Consider the following 13,358-nt stretch of genomic DNA (forward strand, 5'->3'; position numbering starts at 1 on the left):
GCAACCACATTGTCATGGAGTTTGTGGTAGAAAAACTTGGACCTGGGAGATATTCTACAAATTTCATGTCCTTTCTCCTTATCCTGATCTGAGGTTCTGTGATAACCAGTTTGATGAAAGGGTGCACATGCAAGTCATGCAGTTGATGAATGTAACCAGAAGACCATGATGACTAGGTGAGCCTGAAGAGTGAACCAGAATAGAATATGAAGTCCAGAGGCTGCAATGACTCAAAAACAAGCAAAATGATAGAATGTCCCTTAGAATTGGCCAAAAAGCCTCCTTTATATAAGACCTTTCAGAATGCATCTGTTGAACGTACATTTTTCTTCTGCAGTTTTCTCAACAGTAAACATTGAAATAATTGAGTGTTTGCTGTTCAGAGATGCCTTTTGTGTGAACTAATAAATGTCTTTCCATCTTGTGTTTGGGGGAGAAGTTCAATAAAAATGGTCACAAATGATTAATGCTGCCTACTGCCAAGATGTTAATTGCTTCATTTCAAAGTCTAAACAGTGGGTCTTCCTGGGCAGCCCCCTCCCAGGACTGAAAGGCTAATCGAGGAACAAATGCTGAGTGGTACTTGTGGGTGATGGACAAACCCTTAAAAAGAGGAGGATCCTGAGAAAAGGGGGAGGGGTCCTTCTCAGAGCTTCTCTGGACCCCGAGCTTCCCTCTTTCTTTCCAGAAAGCCACTAACCTGTCGGTGGCTTGGGGGGACAACACGTTGACTTTTTGCCCACAAATTAGTCTCCATTATCCCTTGAAGGAACTTTCCTCTGCTGCTGATTTTAAGAGTATCATTGCTGGGTTTAGCCAACTGGGGACCAGCCTCCCAAATCTTGACTTCCTTCCCTGGGATGCCCTAACTCATATTTACTTTCACTTAAAAGGGTACGATTTCTTTGGAAGAAATCAACAGTTTCCTCTGCATGCCAGGCTGGTTTTATGACATTAAATGTTTAAATAAAAAAAAATTACACATGTATCATGAAATGCTGATGGAGTGATTATTTTTATTTTGCGTGTGGGGATTACCAATTATAGTTCTTGGATTCTGTGCAGAGTGGAGTGTGTTAGTCCCTGGCCATCTTTCTGGGTGATACAAAGGGCCCCCCCGACCTGGCAGCTCTGTCTGTGTCATGATGGTCCCAGGAAAAGAGAATAAAGATGGAGGTTGGGGTGGAGGGAGAACTAAGTGCCCCCAAGGGGTGGAAAGTGGGGAATTCTCTCCTTTGTGCCCACTTTCACTCAGCCAACCAGTCCTCCAGGATAGTCAGGTCCTGTGCCCTGCAATTTCGTGGCCCTTCGGGGTCTGCTGAGTCTCTGGTCATGGCCAGCGCTTGAGTGGAAGTGTCTGTATTTAAGCCATTACCTGAAGCTTTTTGATCTCTGACCTGGAGCTCCATGCAAACTCCTTAAGCCTCAGTTTCAACATCTGTGAAATGGGCAGTTGCCTCTCTTGCTAGCAATACCTGGAAAACCAAGACAGGGCTTCTGAGAAGGTGTACCATGTCTGTGGACCTCCTGAGCACATATGCCTATCAGACCCTGGTGCAAGCGCTGGGCTTCCTTTGCTGGTCTCCTGAATGTGCTGGATAGCTCAATTTCTTTTTTAAACAGAGACCAAAACTGAGGCTGAAGAATTGATGCTTTCAGGCCAGGGACTGAAAGATGGCCAGGGACTAACAAAGTGTGGAATTGAAGACTCTTGAGAGTCCCTTGGACAGCAAGGAGATCAAACCAGTCAATCCTAAAGGAAATCAACCCTGAATATTCATTGGAAGGACCGATGATGAAACTGAAGCTCCAATACTTTGGTCACTGGATGTGAAGAGCCGACTCATTGTAAAAGACCCTGATGCTGAGAAAGATTGAAGTCAGGAGGAGAAGCGGACAACAGAGAATGAGATGGTTGGATGGTATCCCTGACTCAATGGACATGAGTTTGAGCAAACTCTGGGAGGTGATGCAGGACAGGAAAGCCTGGTGTGCTGCAGGCTGTGGGGTTACAAACAGTTGAACACAACTTAGTGACTGAACAATACTCAGTTAAGTAACTTATAAGTTCAAAAGCAGAATTTGGAACCCAGTTGGTCCAATGCAAGAGTTTGCACTCTTAATGCAGATGGTCAGCTTCAAGCCATTGACTTCTGAGCTGGAGGGGCAAGGCTATCCTTTTCTCACCCTAGAATGGCATCAGTTTGTCTATCAGTTCTCCCCTAATTGTAGATTGACCAGCTAACTGAGTTAGAAGAGTTACAAACTCTAGGAATTGAGCTGCTGTCTGCCCATCACCCAAGGATTGCTCATCTGTGCTTTAAAACATCACTCCTCAGTGGGAGTGGTAGGAAAAGGCAGCATAACACAGCAAAACACAGATTTAAAAAAATTGAAAAGCTGTTTGTTTTGCCTGGTGAGTGTGTCTGGTGCTGATGGAGCAGCAGCAGGTTCTGAATCTACAATGATTTTCCCGACTGCCTGTTCTCAGCGTGGAAACCTGTCCTTCAGCCCTCCGGAGCCTCTCGTACACCATGCTGTGGAGTGGGGCCAGCAAAGGTGCACGCCTGCCGCTCCAGGAGTGGGTAAAAATGCAAATCCGGGCCCTTGAAGTCATAATCCTGTTGGAGACATCGCCTCCAGTTGCCATGGTGATGATTATGTTGTCAGAGGATTATCATTTCCCGTGAAGGATGAGTCCAGAGAACCAGACCAACCTCGAAGAAACAAAAGACCTTGTTCATAAACAATTGGTCTGAAAATTAAAACGAAACACAAGGAGTAACACATTAGCTGGCAAACGTGTGACACTCCAGATTCTTTTATTCCAAATAACATGGTTTTCAGGTTTTTAAGTTCAAAGCTTGTGTTAGGGGGGAAATTCTTTTAAAAGACATCACAACAAGAGAAAAAAAGCGGGGAAATTTAATAAGAAACATGACAGGAGAGCAGAGAAAATACAAAAGTTGAAATATAGCAGATAACAGAACAAAAACATTAAATGGCTTTTAATGAAAGGGTTACCCTGAAAAAATACAACTGAAGGGGAGCAAAAATAATTTAATTATTTTATTACAAAGAGAAAGCAGATGAGCTGTCACTCGTAAAATTAATCCACAAATTTGGGCTGAATTTGGAAAGATAGTTTCTGATGCAGACACACGTGGATGGAAGGACCCCATTTTGTCAACTGATTTACATGTAAGATGAATATTCTTCAACAACCCTGTCAGATTATGAATCGATACGAACAATTGAATGTCAGTTAAGCATTAGGTCTAAGCAAAAATCTTTCAAAAGTTAAGTTGAGAAGTAAATGTGTTTATAGGCATCCTGGTATTTCATTCAAAAGACTTCATCAGAAGACTGTTCTGCCTTCTGTCCTGTCTCAAATTCAGATCTCCCCGCACAATGTAAGAGCCAGCTTAGGAGCTGGTTTCTGGTCAGCATGGCATCACCAAGCTTGAATTTCGTTTTCACTCTGCACTCTCTTTCTAGATCAGAGAATGCTCCATCAATGCTATTTTTGAGGTGTATTCCATACCTGTGAATTACCCAGACTTGTTGTTGCTCGGTCTCTCATTCGTGTCTGACTCGGTCACTCCACGGACTGCAGCACTGTCCTTCACTATCTCCCAGAGTTTGCTCAAACTTGTATCCATGAGTTTGAGCCTACCGAGGCTTCGACTCAAGTGTATCCATCAGCACCTGCTACACTAGTCTCAAGTAACGAACCTTCACCGAACCCAGAACTTGGAACAAGTGTTTCTCTCTCTCGAGTCGGTGGGCCACCAGTCATAGTTTTCTTTACACCTTTGCAGAGGAGAGACAGGGAAGAAAGGAAGGCCCCGTGAAAATGCAACCATAAGAGGATGGAAGAAGCAGGAAGGATTCTAGGCCCCCTACATGAGAGCTCAGCTCTGCCCATACCCTGATTTCAGATGTTTATTCTCCAGAACGATGGGGGAATTCATTTCTGCTGTGTGAGCCCCCAGCTTGTGGCCCTTGGTTACTGCAGCCCCAGAATACACACAAGTCATGAGTAGGCTTTGCTTCCAGACAATTTTGGCCTTTCAGACATCCTGAGATCTGGCCATGATGAGAGAGGCAGGGTCCAAGGATGCTCACCTGAGACCACCTGGCCCACAAGGCATGTGGCGGGGTGTCCAGGTGGCAGAAACCAAGCTGACATCTTGCTGATCATCTACTTTGTCAGCTCAATGGCCAGATCACTGTCATGGCCAAGACAACTGCTGGGCTTCTACGTGCAGAGTTTCTTATCAAGTGCACACCCGTGAGAGGCTTGGATGTCTCTATTCTCATGTCACAGATGAGGAGCCTGAGGCCTGGGGCAGCAAATCTCCTTCCAGCACCCAAGCCTGCATCCCCTACTTTGGTGGAGGCGGGGTGGGAGGCGGTGTGAAATAGATTCCCACAGCCCCTCCTGCAGCCCCATGCACACAGCAGGTGTTCACTAAATGCTCACCATGGGAAAGAATGAGTCTTACATGGGGTGTCGGTGGAGTTCTTTTGTTTCAGGGGAGTCTTCCTAGAACACAGGGCAGTGCTACATCCCAGGGAAGCTGAACATGTGGTACACAGCAAGGCTAGCGAGGTGGGAGCTCTAATAGTGGCACTCAGGCTTCTTGTCCTCTGTCTTCCCTGTGGGTGGAGAGTTTTCTCCTGTCTTTCCTCCAGGGCCCAGGAAACTGCATCCCAGAAACCAAGAGAAACATTCAGAAGAAGGGATCAGTTTCAAGACCGGTCTTTGCTCAAACCAAGTGGAGGTGAAAGACACCCTTGTCCGGGCACGGAAACGGGTGAGAGTCTGAACCCCCTGAGAAGGGGCTGGGGCATCTCTGGCTCCTCTGCTGGTTCTCTGAGGTTTTCCTGAGTGAATCTGCTAAGGTTTTCTTTGGAACAGCTCTCCCCAAGGGGAAGTTTCCTGGGAGACCCTGGGAAGGTCATTTTGTTCATCATCTAATTGATTGAAGTTCATTGAGGATGAAAAAAAAGGAAAAGAAAAGAGAAGAAAACGTGCCCAGAGAGAACAGAGACCCAGGGACAGGAAGAAGATAGATTGTCAGATAGAGCACCACGAGGAGACGAGGGAAGCATTGTATTTTCCTTTTCTAATAACCTTAGTTAATATGCGATGATCAATCACACCATCACGGGCGTTTTTATCTCCCCTGAGTATCAATACGAAGTGGCACTGACGTGTTCCCAATACAGCCCTGAAAGGTGATGGGCGGGTACTTGTCTCTGAAAGCCTCGGACCTTGATGGCAGATCAATGATGTCAAAACCTCCTGCTCTGTCGTGAAACCAACTCTGATGATGGTAATTAAGCTATGAGAGTTGGTCTGGCTGAACCCAGCACTCTCCTGCTGCAAACAAAGTTCTCATTGATCAGACATTTTTTATTTTTAATATTCATGGATTAGCCACACTCTCAAAGCACCCTATTACCATGTGCATTTGAAATTAGTCCTTCCCCAAGACCCAGAGATCCTGCTTCAGCGGCCCCAACACCACATCAGGAAGGCGGGTTTCCAAGTGGACCCAATGGCATTTGCAAAGTAGATGCTGGCACGTTTGGTGGAGCTTTGAAGTAGCCAGAGGGCTCTGCTTGCCTGGGTGAGCCCTCCCTCTCCCTGGGGAAGCCAGCTCTGCCTGCTGTCCCCTAAGAGATGGAGCCACTTTGCTGAACCAGACCTCGAGGTGGAGGAGGCCATGGAGACATCTGACATATCCTCTAACCATCCCGGTGTGCACCTACCAGACATCAACTGTGTGGTCAGGCACTGGGAACATGTAAACATCCAGGCAATGGGTCCATAGTGCACCCACCCCAGTCCCTTCTTCATGTCAACCCCTCAAGGCCTGATGGAGTCCCTTACAAACCCATCTGCTTTCTGAAAACTGGAATGCCCATCTGCTGGGGGCCTGCCCTCCCTCATTCTTGTCCTCGGATATTAGAAACTCATCTTCTTGATATATCTTACTTACCTAGAACTGCCTGGTCACCTAATTGAGATTTATTTCCAAAATCTCATTTGGAAAAATTAGGGAGATTATTTCTTGGGGAAATATTACACATCACAATGGGAGAACATTTTATTTCAGAGAAATGCTTATTTCCCGTTTGATCTGCCTTTAAAATCCATCCCACAACACATGCAGAATCATTTCTGACAATGCTCTCATCAACTCGGTTTCCTCCAGCCATGCACAGAGAGACTGTGCTGGCACGCACCATAAATCACGTCTGTCGGCGAGAGCATGGAGAGTGCAGAGAAATGAGGTCTCTTCTGCATTCAGAGGGAAGCATGGCATGGGGGTGTGGCCTTGGGAGTGTGTGCGTGTGCATGCGTGTGTCTCCCAGAAGGACCTGGGGGCAAGGAGAGGACCCAGAAGATGCTGGTCAAAGGCTCCGAGGGGACGCCAGCAATCATGGTGCCACCACCATGGGGAAGTGCCCAGGGCCCTCTGCTCTCTACAACTATCTCTCCATTTAACCTCCTGTGTCAAACACCCTTTAAGTCCTTGACAAAATAGCATTAATGATACCTCTTCAGATGGACACAGTGAAAACCACTGATGAAATAATGTGTTGCCAAGAATCTGGGGCCACAGGGGCACTGTTCATTGCTGGTGGGAACACAGAACGGAACAGCCATGCTGGAGAGCCGACTGCCCGTTTCATCAAAAAGTTACACACCCAATGACCACTGATTCAGGACTCCTACTTCTTGGTGTCACCCTGGACAAACCAAAATGAATGTTCATGTAAAACTTGTACATGAATGTTTATAGCAGTGATTATCCCAAACTAGAGCTAGTCCAGATGACCTTCACCGAGGGAGTGGGTGGATAAACACACTGTGCTACATCCAAATGGCGGAATATTACTCAGCAAAAAGAAGAATTGAACTGATACTCACAACAAGAGGGGTGAACCTCAGATGCATGGTAGTTAATGAAAGAGGCCAGACTCAAAGGCTTCATCCTGTATAACATCACTCTCATGGAGAAACTGTAGGAATGAAGAGGTGCCATAGATTAGGAGGAGGAGGTCCTGAGGACAAACAGGAGCTGAAGGTGATGGCTTTGCCTGTGTCCTGACTGAGAGGTGATGCACATGGAAAAGCTCATTGAATCTGATACAGAAAGGTGAATTTTACTGCATGCAAATTAAAAAAAAATCAAACTGAAGAACAAAGGGGAAAGAAATAGTTCTTATGATTGGTTGGACTTCCAACTCCTTCTGCTTAAGCAGAGTGACTGGTAGAGACGTCCGCACTTGGGGAGCAGCCTCCTCATGCATGGGTGTAACCGTCTTGCAAGGCTGTCTTTCCGGCTCTGAGATTGTTTGGATGTTTACAGCCAGCATGGAATTACCAACTTGTGATGAGAGTGGAGGTCTGCGCAGACAGATGTGCTTGTTCAGGATCCAGGTGTGAGCCTCTGAGAGGGAGCTTTCAGATCAGAGGTCTAGGAATGAAGAAAATAAGCTAAGAAAATGCAGAGCCAGGCAGATGCCTGTGGAGGTACAGGAGACTTCCTGCAGGTAAGAATCTGTGGCTGCAGGTCCCCCTAGAAAATAAAAAAATATTAAAAGTATAAATAAATGATAACTAAATGATAACCAGATAAATAAATGATAACCAGAACCAGGCCAGTTAGAACTCTTTAATTATTCAGCTTGTGCATTCTCTTTATTTTCCACCACCCTCTGCTTGAAGACTAGAAGGTAAGAGCTATACACATCAGTTACAGTTATAGCACTGAGACACAAAAGACTAACTCAATATCTTAAACCAAAATGGGAAATTCTGGAGATTCCAGGATGGCTGATCTGGTGACCGTTGGTATACTTAAGGACAAGATTTTTTCACCTTTCTGCTCTGCCATTGTGTTGGCATTCATTCCTGGACCTGCCCCTCATGGTCACAGTGTGGCTGCAATAGCACCCAGCTTCTCATTCTCAGAAAACATCACCCCAGGGCAGGAAGAGAGGACAGTCCTGTGCCTCCTTTTAAGAGGCAGAAAATCTTGTCCAGAAGTCCCTCAGCAGACTGTCCTTCATGCCTCAATCTCAATCCCTGTGGTCACAGGCCACTTGTTATAGGAACTCCTAAACTGATCACTGTCCAGAGGAATGGTTTAACTAATCAAGATTTAACCACCCCACCCCTCTGGGCTGGAGCATGATCCCCAACATCTCTAAATTAATAGTCATCTTATGCATGAACAAAACAGATGTTTTTTTCTCTGGGCAAGGAGGCAGGTTTAGGTCAGAGGTATCTGCCAGCTTCTTTTGTGACTTTTACAAAGTAAATCTCTTAAAATTATTTTGTCCTTTAATTTGGGACATACTACTCCACATCTTCATAGCGTGTTGGATTAAAATAAGAAAGTGACTGTTGCCTTAGATTCAGGATAAGAGGCATCTGACAGCTGTATGATCCTTCAGGAGAAGAATTTGTAGGAGGTGAGGGGGCATTGAGGGTGGTGAGGGCACCCTGGGAAAGGACTCGTCATGAGAAGTGATGATCGAATAATGATCTTCAACCACCAAGAAGTTCTGTTACGTTATACTGGGCTGCTCCTAAGACAGATGGGCACTTCTATATTTAGAAATATGTTCAACAATGAGGATTTTCATGGCAACCAGAAAAATGTTTGGCGATGACTCTTCAGTTAACTTTAATCATTCATTCATTTAGTTAACGAGAACATCTTGCCCCAGCCCAGCAGTTAATTGAGGCCTTCCGTGGTGCTTTTTGAAAAGCAGGAAAAGAGGGAAAAGGAATGTGAGAGAGAAAGACGACATAGTCTGACAGAACTAGACCCTAGAGATAGAGGGCTGATGGTGGGTGGTGGGGAGCGGGGGAACACCAGGAGTGATGGGCAGTCAAGTATATGGGTGCTGGGCACTTCTGGGAGACAGGAAGAAAATGAACAAGATCTTGTGTTTTAAAATCTTCTCATCCATCAGGGAGACAAGTACACTTAGAATCATAATGCATTATATTTGTGATAGGTGGTTGGAAAAAAATGGGAAGCAATGACTTGTAGCTTCAAAGAACTTAGAGCACATCCCTGCCTGGGGGCAGAGGGAGGCTTCTGAGGGGCTGGGGTGCGAGCCACATTTAGTTTGTACACAGTTGTTCTGATTAACCTCCGATGAATGAATGTGGGAGAATTCTGGATATTTCCTGGGACGGAGGGGGATGATGAGATAGATTTACTACAAGAAGGAATCAGGTTGTGTCCTTTTATAAACCAGGTTGGGTTCTGCCTTAAATAGACCACTCACAAATTTGATTGACAACCTGCTCCCACTGGTTCTTATGCTTGGCATTCATCCTCTTCCTCACCCCAGGAACACATACATCTCTAGCTCACCTGGGCTCACCATTCCATGGGAAGCACCGGATTTAACAAATTATTATAGTAATATGTGTGTCGCCTTCACCAGCACAAACAAGAAAAGATCTCATAGGTGAAGGCAGAAGGTCAAGTGGGAGTTAGTTATCCAGGAGAACCCTTCCTGCCATTCTGGAAAACTTTTGAGCTATGAGGCATCACACACTGAGTAATCACTTGACCCACATCTGGGAATGAGCTAGTCCAGATCAACCCAGTGTCAGTTGGGCAGGTAGAGAGGTCCATTCCTTCCCTGGTCCCATCTCATGTAGACGGCTACATAAAACTCTCACGTTCTTAAATTTCACTTTGGATTTAATTAAAAACACCAAGGTCATTCACTGACTATTCCAGCTAGTTAGGAGGTCTGTTCAATTTTTATGGGAATCCCATTAAAGTTCACTGCAGATATGTTAAAAATGCTAACTGTGCTACAGAAATTTTAAACCACTTTATGTGACTTCTGCCATGTGGAACAAGGGCATCCGACACCTAAAACATTACCTCAAACCGAAATCAACCGCAGAGTCCGGCAGAGGTGGGACCCCAAGGACATCCATGAGGTCATCATGGCAGGAATTGACTCCAAGGAGACCCAGCTCTTTTGGCCTTGGCTGGCCCACCCTTAAGCTCAGTCCAGGTCTTTCCTGACTTGCAGGCAACAGATCCAGGGCCTGGGCACCCCTGAGCTGTCCTGTCTGGTGGCCAATGGCCATGGGTGACTAGGGGGCCCTTGAGATGTGACTCATCTGGAAGGAGAGGTGCTGTGAGGGCAAAGCACACACCATATTTTGAAGACTTAGTGCAAAAAAAAAAAAAAAAAAAGCCTGCAAAATGTCTCATGAAGATGTTTCATGTTGATTACATCTTGAAGTAATAGCATTGGGATCTACTGGGTTAGATGAAATGCACTGCCTGTTTCTTTTCACCTGTTTTGATGTGGCTACTGCAAAAGTTTCTCACTGCACTGCAGTCCCACCAAACTCCCCCATGCTTCCCTGGCTCACCTCCTCCCATCAGTCTGGGAAATGCTCCATGTTGCAGTGAGATGGAGGCCCAGCTGTCCTCTTGGACATGTCTTCTGGACCCCTCTGTCCTCCTGTGCAAGAGCTTTGGAAAACAACAAAACAGGACACACAGCCCCATCTGTATGTGTGTTCTCTCAGTTCCTCAGTCTTGTCCAACTCTTTCTACTCCATGGACTGTAACCCACCAGATCCCTCTGTCCATGGGACTCTCCAGGCAAGAATACTGGAGTGGTTGCCATTCCCTACCCCGTCTGCATGCACCTGCCTTCACTGACACCACCATCCACAACCCTTGGCTTTTTGGGTAGAGGAGAGGGTTGACCATTCCATGAAGGGAAAGGATCCGCTTTTGTGCAGTCACCAGGTTCAGTCAGCGTCGTTAATCCCCTTGCACAGATGAACATGTGGAGACTTAGGAGATGAAAGAGCTCTAAGATCTTAGAGTCATCAGGAGGCTGGATTTAGGCCTGTCTGACCCCAAGTCTGATTCTTTTGAAGCGTCATAGCATGCATGACCCCAAGCCTGATTGTTTTTGTTTCTAAAATAATTGATGTTTAAAATAGCCTCACTGATCAGCACAGCTTATCTGTATTTTTCACACACTCCTCATGAATCCTGAGCTCTTTGCAGGGAGTGAGAGGGATAAAGTTGATCACCTCCTTCTACCTGCCTGCAGGTAAGTGACAGCCATCACCTTCATCTTTTCTTTTTCTTCTCTCTTTTTCAAGCTGACAAGAGAGGGCTGCCATGTCAGCTCTCTCTGTAAGATCTTCAGGGATTCATGTCTCCCGGAATCTCTCAGGATCCCTTTGGTCACTTTCTTGTTCTGGGAGTGGACACGTGCAGAGAATTTGGGTCTGGCCTTGGGTAGCTCCATTCGGAGGCCTCTGTGGCCCTTTGTGAATTAGAACTGCCCTGCCAGATCTTTCAGTGCCTCTCGTAGTCATTCAAGGATGAGGACATGGGTCATGGGGTCGTTCTCCTGGCAGGTGGGAAATGGGGCCAACAGTGGAGAGAAGCAGACAGTTCTGAGACTCAGGCCCCATTTCTAGAGTCCAAGATCCTGGCTCCCCTGTCCTGAGCTAGTTGGGGCTTTTGGACCATCTTAAGGTCATGACTGGCCCTTGGGTGAATGGTGCCAGCTGCTGCCACCTCAGTCTTTATGCCCTTTGGTGGGGATCCCAGGCCTCCATCTGCCCCCTGGGGAAGTACTGGTCTGGATGGTCTCTACACATCATCTCCTTCCCACAGTCCTTTGAGAGGTCCAATCCCCTGCTTTCCAGAACCAGGTGTAAGCAGAGTGATCATGTGGCCCAGAGTTCAGGGACGTGGGGTTCAGGCTCACACACAGAGCTGTGTCACGTGCCACCCTACGCCCTGCTGCTGGGCAAGTTCAAGGAGCTTGGAAGACCTTTGCCTCCTCCTCTGTCCTCTTCCTCCTGATTTCCACTATAGACACAAACCTCAGCATCTCCCAGGAAGTGACCCTGCATTTAGCACAGAGCACTCACATTTACCAGCTTGGTGGCTCAGTGGTAAAGAATCCACTTGCCAATTCAAGAGACACGCATTCAGTCTCTGGGTTGAGAAGATCACCTGGAGAAAGAAATGGCAACCCACTCCAGTATTCTTGCCTGTGAAATCCCATGGACAGAAAAACCTAGAGGGCTACAGTCCAGGGGGTCAGACATGACTTAGCAACTGAGTTCACAGGCACTCACCCTTACACCAAGACACACGGCAGGGCCAGCATGGTCTCCCCCTTTCAGACTTGGCCGTGGGAGCAGGCGGGATCCAGGAGGTGCAATCAGCTGCCCCTGTATCACTGCTTCTCCAGTCCTGGTTCCATCTGATTTGCTTCTCCCTCCACTTCAGACCAGGGTGGTCAAAGGAAAACATTTTGCTTCCCTAAAAATAACTAAGGCTCGGTAATACTGAAAAGAGCCATTTGTATGTCTACTGTTGAAATCACATGGAAATTAAAGTTCTATCAATTATAACATAGAAAGTCTCTTTCAATGTAAACACCCACATGCAGTTTACTCTGGGAGTGTGTATACACACAGCGAATATAAAACATATTCAATGATCATTAGTGAGGAGCCACTGAGGCTTCCGGCTGGTGCCTCTTTGGGCTGAAGACGTTGCTAGACTGTCAAAATGCCTGGCATGGGGGTCCTGTGCTCCTTTGCATTGTTTATGGATTTACTTGGAGGCACTGAGGTCCTTGTTGGTCAAGACTGGAGCGATGGGGAGGCACGTGATCTACCCTGGCTGATCTGAAGGCAATATTTGTGCATACTCACTTGCTTAGCCATATCCAATTCTTTGCAACGCCAGGTTCCTCTGTCCATGGGATTTCCCAGGCAAGAATACTGGAGTGAGTTGCCATTTCTTCCTCCAGGGTATCTTCCAGATTCAGGGATCGAACCCATGTATCTTGTGTCTCCTGCAATGGCAGGCAGACTCTCTTCCACTGAGCCACCTGGGAAGCCTGTTTATATTCAGTTAAAGATGCTAGAGCCATCCTGTCACTCATCTCTGCAGAACAGCCCTGGTGAAGTTGCCACCCCCTACAGCAGAGGCTACCCTTTCTCCCTGTCCTTCCTGCTGCTTCTCAAAGTCCAGCTCAAGGTCCTGAGCCCCCAGGCCAGCTCCCTCCAGCCCCTGCCCACTTGCACTTGTTCAGACCTTACAATTCCCTTTTGTCATGTAACCCCGCATGTACAGGCTTAGGTGTTTCCCTTCCAGCTGTGTTGGCAGCATGTGGTCAGACAGAAGGCCCATCTTCATGCATTTATTCACTCATTCATTCAGCAAATGCTATTAAACAAATCTGTTATTGATCTATCAGTTTCCTCCATTCACAAAAGTTGTGGTCAAATGGGGGTGATA

The sequence above is a fragment of the Dama dama genome, chromosome 23 (genome assembly GCF_033118175.1).
Source record: "Dama dama isolate Ldn47 chromosome 23, ASM3311817v1, whole genome shotgun sequence".
Lineage (NCBI taxonomy): Eukaryota > Metazoa > Chordata > Mammalia > Artiodactyla > Cervidae > Dama > Dama dama.